We start from the raw sequence: 8111 nt of genomic DNA, 5'->3' as shown, positions 1-8111 counted from the left end.
AAGATCCTACTCTTCCATTAATAACAGAGTTACTTGCCCCCACCATGAATTAATACTGACATTAAAATTATTGGTAAGGCACGTGCATCTAGATAGGAAACAGTACTCCCCTCCATCGTTCATAATCACCAACAGGATTCATCAAAGGCTGGCATCATAACAACAATGTCAGAAAGCTACTCAATCGCATTAGCCTGTCACAGCTTGTCAATAATGGCGTAGATGGGGAACGTCTGTCATCCATCGGCACTTGTGTGTGTGTATTTGGACTGGTTACCTCGTCTTTCTCTTTTAGCGCCCAGTGTTCTTCTTGACGCTTTGGAGGACTCTGGAAGGTGGGGAATGCCTGTCAGTGCATGATGACTGATGATGATAACTCAAGTAATGTCAGCTATATGTCATAAGTTTTTAGTTTTCCTTTCTCTCATTTTGCATCCTTTTCTTTTTCAGTGAAATGTATATCAGGTGAGTGATGCAATATGAACATGTTCAGTATAATCAATACCTACACATGCATGTTGTTTTTATAATTCACGTAAACGTCTGTTATGCTACCCTTTTATAATTTTTGCTGCACTATAGACTTCTTAACATATCTTTAAAAAAAATAAAGAAAATTATATTAAAATATCCCAAACACAATTCCTTTAAAAGTAAATACTGAGCTGCCTTGGCAGAAATTTGCCCTCTTGGAGTACTTCTTGTTACTATTATTATTATTTGGATCTTCACTCATAATTCATTGACAAGTGTTGTACTGTGAATATGCTCAGCAATTAAAGCTGGGATATTCTTTGAGTAATATGACTTTATTCCAAATGTTGAAAGAGGTGGCTGAGTGCCCACTGTTCTTCTTGGCATTTGGAAGACTTTGGAGGACTCTGCATGGTGGGGAATGTCTGTTAGTACATGATGACTGATGATGACAAAAGAAGGTAATGTCAGTTATTTTTCACAAGTTTAAGTCTTCTTTTCTCTCATTTTGTATAGTTTTGAAGTGAAATGTATGACAGGTGGTAAAAAATAATATGAACATGTTCCCTTGTAAAGATGCTTGGCTAAGATCTGCAGAAAAGAAGGTGGATTCAAAAAGCAGGAGTTAGAAACTAAAAAACCTCCAAAACTTAAATCAAATCCTATTTTTGTACAGCCTTTACACTAAAACCCAGGAACATTAAAGAAATAATTTGAAAACATTGGCAAATACTTCAAAGAGATCCAACTTTACAAGGGATTTTTAAAGAACCACCAATGATAACTTATAAGAGAAGTAAAAACATTAGAGATAGGTTTGTTAGAGCTTTCTGGGACCTAAAACTCCAGAAAAAATCTTGATAACTCATAATCTACCAGGTAATTTCAAATGTGGGTTTTTAAAGACCCTATTAGTGGCAACATCATTGACATAAAAGGCTCTATCACCTGCAAAACTAAAAACTCATCTACATGATACAGTGCCCATGCAATAAAATATACATAGGAGAAACATCCCACCCTCTAAAAGAACGAATTATTGAACACAGAAATTCTACTAAGAGGAATGATTTAACCAGTCCTGTTGCAGTCCTTATTGTTGGTAATCATAGTTTTCTCCATTTGTTCACAGTTTAAACCACATTAGCCAGAGGGCCACTATTTACAACCCAGTGCCAGAAAAGTAGGTGTGGTAACCTACCTGGCACTGTGTATACTGTCAGCAACTTGAAAAGGCAGCTACACCTTGAATATCTGCCTTTTTTTTAGTAAGTTAACCAGCTAAAAAGTAAAACATGGAGATGGGCTCATGTTAGGATGGTGAGTCCCCAGAGAAGTCAATCAGAGGCAAAAACAATAAAGCCCAGGTTTTCCATAGTCAAATCAAAGACAGTGCATCCATCCATCCATCTTCATCCGCTTTATCCGGCGCCAGGTCACGGGGGCAGCAGCCTAAGCAGAGAAGCCTAGACCTCCCTCTCCCCAGCCAACTCCTCCAGCTTATCCGGGGGAACACCAAGGCGTTCCCAGGCCAGCCGAGAGATATAATCTCTCCAGTGTGTCCTGGGTCTGTCTCCTCCTGGTGGGACACCTCACCCAGGAGGCGCTCAGGAGGCATCCTTGTCCGAACCACCTCAGCTGGCTCCTTTCGATGTGGAGGAGCAGCGGCTCTACTCTGAGCCCCTCCCGGATGGCTGAACTTCTAGTAATGATGAACAGAAGGAGGAGGACACAAGTGGAAGGTTTTGTGAAGTGGTCTGGGAGAAATTATCTGCTTTCTGAATGTGAATAAGTCCAAAGAGATTAACTTTTGAAGGAAGATGGCAGCTACACAAACTGCGTCTATCATGGGACAGCATGTGATGGAGGCTCCTGGGTATCCACATTGACAACAGATTGAAATGGAAGACCAACACTGAGGCTATGGAATGCAGTCTACTTAGATGTGGTCTGCTGAAGGAGCAGCTTGGTACTTGTAACTGATTCCTGTCAGTTACATGATTTATGACATTGCATGCAAACAGTGTTTCCTTATGTGATGCAATCATAATTCATTCAAAGGCCAAAGGATATCAGTGACAAACCTTTATTAATTTTAACGCCCACTGTTATTCTTGCATTTTTGAGTACTCTAGAAGATGGGAATGCCTGCCAACACATGATGAGAGACGATAATAACCCAGGTAATGTCAGTTATGCAAATTATTTATGCAAATGTACCATTTATAAGATTGGGGAAACCTGCAGTCAGCGGAGACTGATGAAGTCACTTGGATGAGTGACGAAACGTTTCTCCCACAAAACGCTACATCCAGATGAACAGAATCAACTTTTGGAGATAATGTCAGTTATCTGTCATTAGATTTTAATTATCTTTTCACTCATTTTAAATTATACTCTCCCTTGTAGGTGAACGTTGTGTTAGGTGGATGGCACAATACATAGTCTTCAGTCATTGAATGAGCTTTTTGAGCAGGCAGATTGTAAAGGGAATTTCACAAGAGTACCTCTTTCCTTTAAATATAATCAATCCCACTATACAGTGCTGTGCAACAGCATCATCCCTCACTTCTTTTAGATTCTGCTTCCAGAGAGCTAGACTTGAGCAGTCTTGAGCAAGTCTTCTTCAGGCTTTCTGAAAGTCATTTTTTCTGTGGACATTGACTGCTTTTTCAGGTTTGGACAATATGACCTCAAATCAAAATTATGATTAATTTAACATTTTACTTTGATACAGTTAATGAACAATTATTATTATTACTGTTATCATCATTTGGCTCTTGTCCTTATATTTGATCGACAAGGCTTGTGCCGTAAATTGGGGACAATATTGTCAGAATTTAACAAGATAAAAAAAAAATCAAGAAATAACTAAGATGAGCAGGTTTATGTCATTTATAAGTTGTGAATGTCACTTTTGATTAGTATTTGATTAATTCCTCAGCTCTATTTTTCTTTCAAGCATTGGTTATTGGCCATTTTCACAGGAATTTTCTTTTGATTTCTGCATTTGTTGAGCCACTTAAGTTTGTTTGTTTGTTTGTTTATTAAGCCATCCAAGGGATGAACCAGTGTTATGTCTTCACAAAACAAACAACATAGCAAATTTTAAATTGCATCTTTAGACAGTTTGTTACTTGCAGGTTGTCACAAAAACATCAATTTTGTTCCCATTTCTTTGAATCCACAAAAAATATAAATAATTAGACAGTTTGATAGTGGGAACATTACCATGTTGTATTAAATTAACTGATTTTGCGATTTTAAAAACCGTGGCAATACAATTAGAAGTATTGTCAATGTGTAAGTTAAAGTCACCGACCTAAATGAGCTGAATTCTCCGATTGGAGAATTTATTTTGGAATTCTGCAGGGAATTTAGGAGTTTGGTTGATCGCAATATAACTAACTGAATTTTTGCATACAATTATGAATGATAATTCAAAGAAATGAAATAAACCGGAAGCAGATAATGTTATATATATAATATTTCCAGTTTGGTGCTTTAAACATGGATTTAAGTGCAGAAATACAGTACAAGATAACATGATAATGTGCAGGCAAGTTCTTTTGGTAGGAGACCTCAGGAGAGGTGGAGAGTTTATGTCTCTCAGCTGGCTTCATAGTGCGTCTACCTGAAAGTGCTGGAAGAGGTGGCTGGGAAGAGTGGCATCTGGGAATCTCTGCTTAGATTAGTGTCTCAAAAAAGTCTCAATGATAAGCCTGCAATGTGTTGGTGTTGCAATTGTTTTTTTTCTGTTTCAGTCCCCATCATTGCTCATTTTGGTATAAAACTATTTTTGTAAATTATAACTAGTCAGATTTTTCTCATAAAGACAATGTATGATACATTTATTAGCATGTAGACTATGTTTTTTTCAGATGCTGAAACCTGTTAAGTTCAAGATTTCAGGGATAACCATGTTTAGTTTTTGTGTTTCAGTGGCCGCTGTAGTTCCTGGAGAAGCATGGGCTGTGGGGAGTTTCTGCAGGATCATGATGAGTCATGATACTTGAGGCAATGCCAAATATATGCCATGAGTTTTTAATGTCATCTTCATTTTAGGGTGACTGTGGCTCAGGTGGTAAAGTGAGTGGTCTACCAACTGGAACTTTGGTAGATTGATCTCTAACTCCCACAGTCCACATGCCAAAGTATCCTTGGGCAAGATACTGAACCCCTTTTGTTCCCAATGCATCAATCGGCATTCGAGTGAATGGATATTTGCATGTTTTAGCTTGTTGTTCTCTTTTAGTGCCCACTGTTCTTCTCAGCTCTTTGAGGAGTGGATTGCTGGTATTTAAACTGTTGACAGTGGTTTGTTGATCTATCTATTTTTCAAACATATCTCTTATGAATAATATAAAGCCATTTAAAGCCAGTAAGAAAATGTCCATCACAAGGTCGAAGCTGCAATCATTGTATGGCAAACTGATTTTTATATTTATGTGTCTCATTGAGATTAAATATCTCTTTTTCAAGAGAGACCTGATCAAGATGGCAGCAGAAATTGCAACAAATGTAACAGGACAGCTCTATAAAGGCGTTTCAAGTAGGACACACATGTACAATAATGCAGAGTTACAAGTATATTTGCAAAACAGAACATTTCTTTATTTTATATATAAATTCCTGTTAACCACTGTGTATTTATCAGAAAAGAGGATATTAGACACTGAAAAAAGGAAAGAGAAAAAAGCACGAAACCCTGGGAATCACTTTTTGGCACATGACCACTTGCATGCTGAGTGATGACGATATCCGAGATAACTAAACCCACCTACAGTTCATTTAAATGCCCGCGCACGGTTCTCTCCGAGCTCGTCACAGTGTCTCCCGTTGCTCTGTATTTATAAAGAACCCCGGTGAGCAGAAAGGCACAAGCGTGCCTCGTCTCTAGAGAGGCAGAGCGCGTTTCAGCGACTTGGAGACGTCTTTGGATGAAAGAGCTGGGTAGCCGCTGCTGAAGCCGAGAAGCAGGAGCGCAGGAGTTTTAGCCCAAGTTCACCGCAGCAGGTCGTTGTGCCGGCGACCTTAACTCAGGGGTGAGTTCTTGTTTTACTTCACTGTCCTCCCTTTATTTTTTCTTCTGTCTCCGTGGAAAATGGGGCTGTGCATTCCGCTGGTGGACGAAGAGCTTAAGAATAAATGGAGCGCTCTTAAACTAATGTGCAAACCAGTTTTATTTCAATATTATTTGTCATGCACAGCAGTAGATTTGGCAGCCCTTTGCTGCTGTTTTTTTTATTTTATTTTATTTTTATTTCTGGGAGCAAAAGTGTCACCAGAACTTGTTGCTGAGAAAAATAAACACTATATCCGCGGTCTATGTGAACATTTTACGATTTTCTGTCGAATGTATTCAGTGAGAGGAGCAGTGCAAAATAAAATTATTCTAGTTTTGAATTTATTTACCCATAGATTTTTCAAAAAGTAATAAAGGGCATTTTTAAGCTAGATGTTGCTCTATATTTAATTGATGTCATTTGGTCGTCTTTCCCAGTTAATCTTTGTTTCCCGAGCATTGGCAAGTGTTTTTCTTAGCAACACGCAGTTTCGCTTTGGATTTGACAACAGAAATCAGACATTCTTGCTTTCACAGCTAGGGGGTATTGGAAAAATGTGTAATTTGGTTCTCGGTTTTTTTTTCTATTTGTTAATTTTATTTATTAATTAATATTTTACCTTAGTATAGGTATTTTTAATAAACTTCTCATTTGTTCGTTTTGTTGCTTCTGCAAGCAGAGTGGGGACAGTTCCCGAAATAAATCTCACCTGTGTGTTTGTTTGGCGCCTTGCCGGATAATCTCTTAATCCGCTAAAACAATGCTGTTCGGTCCATATTATCACCCTAACATTATGTATTATGTGCAGCCTCGATGTTCCCTTTAACAACATGGCACTGAGGTATAAGGGGCCGACCTGTTAAAATAATGCTGCCTGGTACCCAGTTCATTCATTTTCTTAGTGGCAACTTTTATGAGCAACATGTGAGCACAACATAAACATTTGTAAAGTTTTTAATACTGTCACTGGGTCCTTGAGAGGAGACGACCTCCGATCCCTCTTTTCTCCCATTGGTTCACGCCATATTGAAAACTTTGGTGTAAAAATGAGTTATAAGTGGGCAGTTTATCACTTCAAACGGTAAATTATTAGAAATGAGTTATTAAAAATGAAAACATACATGCAAACTTTGCAGAAACAAACTCAACCAGGAGTTACCAAAAACATTAAGAATTAAGGAATACCTAACAAGTACTTAATAACTCTGGACTATTACAGTAGATCGTGATTTGAGTCAGATATAGGCTATGTACGTACACATTTGTCAACGAATACGGGCAAGCTATAAGCCACATTGCATACAGCTTAGTAAACAGTTGTTTGCCCACTCTAGATAATAGCATTGTAACCTAGTTAACATTTAGACGACTATGACCACTATGTTGCCTAACAGATAATCGTTCTACCCAAACCAAACAGAGCGGCAATCTCAAAAAAGATTTTAATCCTCATATTCAGAGCACATTTCCATCACTTTCCACGTCTGTTATTGGCAATTTCCTATCTTCGTGGGGTGCAGCTACAAAGGAGGATTAAAGGGCCGCCCAGCCTATAAAAGTTACTCCAGCACCTCAGGAGAGCTAAGCTAATATTTATGGATTAGTGGCAGTTTTTCCCAAGGCTATGAACTGAAGCCATGACCCCGCCCCCCGGAATGTGTGATTTCACTTGTACGGGAGTGGTTGTTTGATGAACTGATTCAACTAAAAGGTTTACATGCCTTTAGTAAATATTGGGAAACGTGCATATTGTCATGAGAGCTTTGGAGAAGTTGATTTTCTGTCAAGTGGATTTCTGAAAAGTAGGCAAGAGTTCAAAAAACCCTCTCTAGATTTTTTTTAAAGATTTTTTTTTTACCTTTTTTTTTTTTTTGGAATAACCAAAACTGGAATGTGAAGACCGTCAGCGTTCAGAGGGGCGCTGACCTTGGTGCTGAATTATTTCTGCTATGCAGCAGCATGCCTGCCCTTCTTTACTGTCTGCGTAGCGGGCGCACTGAGCAGCTTTACTTGAGTGCCTACTGTACATTTGCAGGCGCCATCACCCACGCGACCAGATGTAACGATCTCAAAGAACAAATGTAGTGGCGTTGAATTAAAGAGGTAAACGCATTATTGTAGCGTCGTGAAGACGCCAATCCTGTGCTTAAGCATGCAAAGTATATGTAAATGATTCATTATATCAAGTACCCCCAGGAAATCATAGAGATCAGAGAAAATATTATTAGATCACTGTCACTGGTGCATCAACTCAATGATGTATTAAGAAAAAGAAATAAGTCCAAATTGTACCAGGTTCTTGATCAAATGCAGCAGGAAATTTTTCCACTAGAGAAATCAAATATTGACATTCCAAAGTGCAATTAATCTTTCAGTTTTTATATACTCAATATTTGCTTTTTTAAACATTACAGAACATGGCCATGTGATAAGTAGGATAATATGCTTTTCATGTTTATGACAATATTTTGCATCTGTAGCTCAGCAGGACTTAATGATCTGTGTAACATTACCTTGTGAAAGCACTCTGCTTTAATGACTCATATACCCCTCTCTGACTGATGTTAAATT

The 8111-nt window shown here is 38.3% G+C and overlaps 1 protein-coding gene across 1 annotated transcript in view; it reads left to right on the top strand.

Moving 5' to 3' along the window:
- The first annotated feature begins 5269 nt into the window (after positions 1-5269).
- nos1 (nitric oxide synthase 1 (neuronal)) overlaps positions 5270-8111 on the top strand; it is a 42556-nt gene continuing 39714 nt past the window's right edge. Inside the window, exons 1-2 of the mRNA XM_085368712.1 lie at positions 5270-5529; positions 5845-5851. The gene's annotated coding sequence lies outside the window, so the exon portion shown is untranslated. The remainder of the gene's footprint in view (positions 5530-5844; positions 5852-8111) is intronic.

Source organism: Diplotaxodon limnothrissa, linkage group LG12 (genome assembly GCF_057381915.1).
Source record: "Diplotaxodon limnothrissa isolate DT_005_m linkage group LG12, D_limnothrissa_male_GT1.1, whole genome shotgun sequence".
NCBI lineage: Eukaryota > Metazoa > Chordata > Actinopteri > Cichliformes > Cichlidae > Diplotaxodon > Diplotaxodon limnothrissa.
The sequence above is the reverse complement of the archived record's forward strand: the minus strand, read 5'-3'. Positions and strand labels throughout refer to the sequence as shown.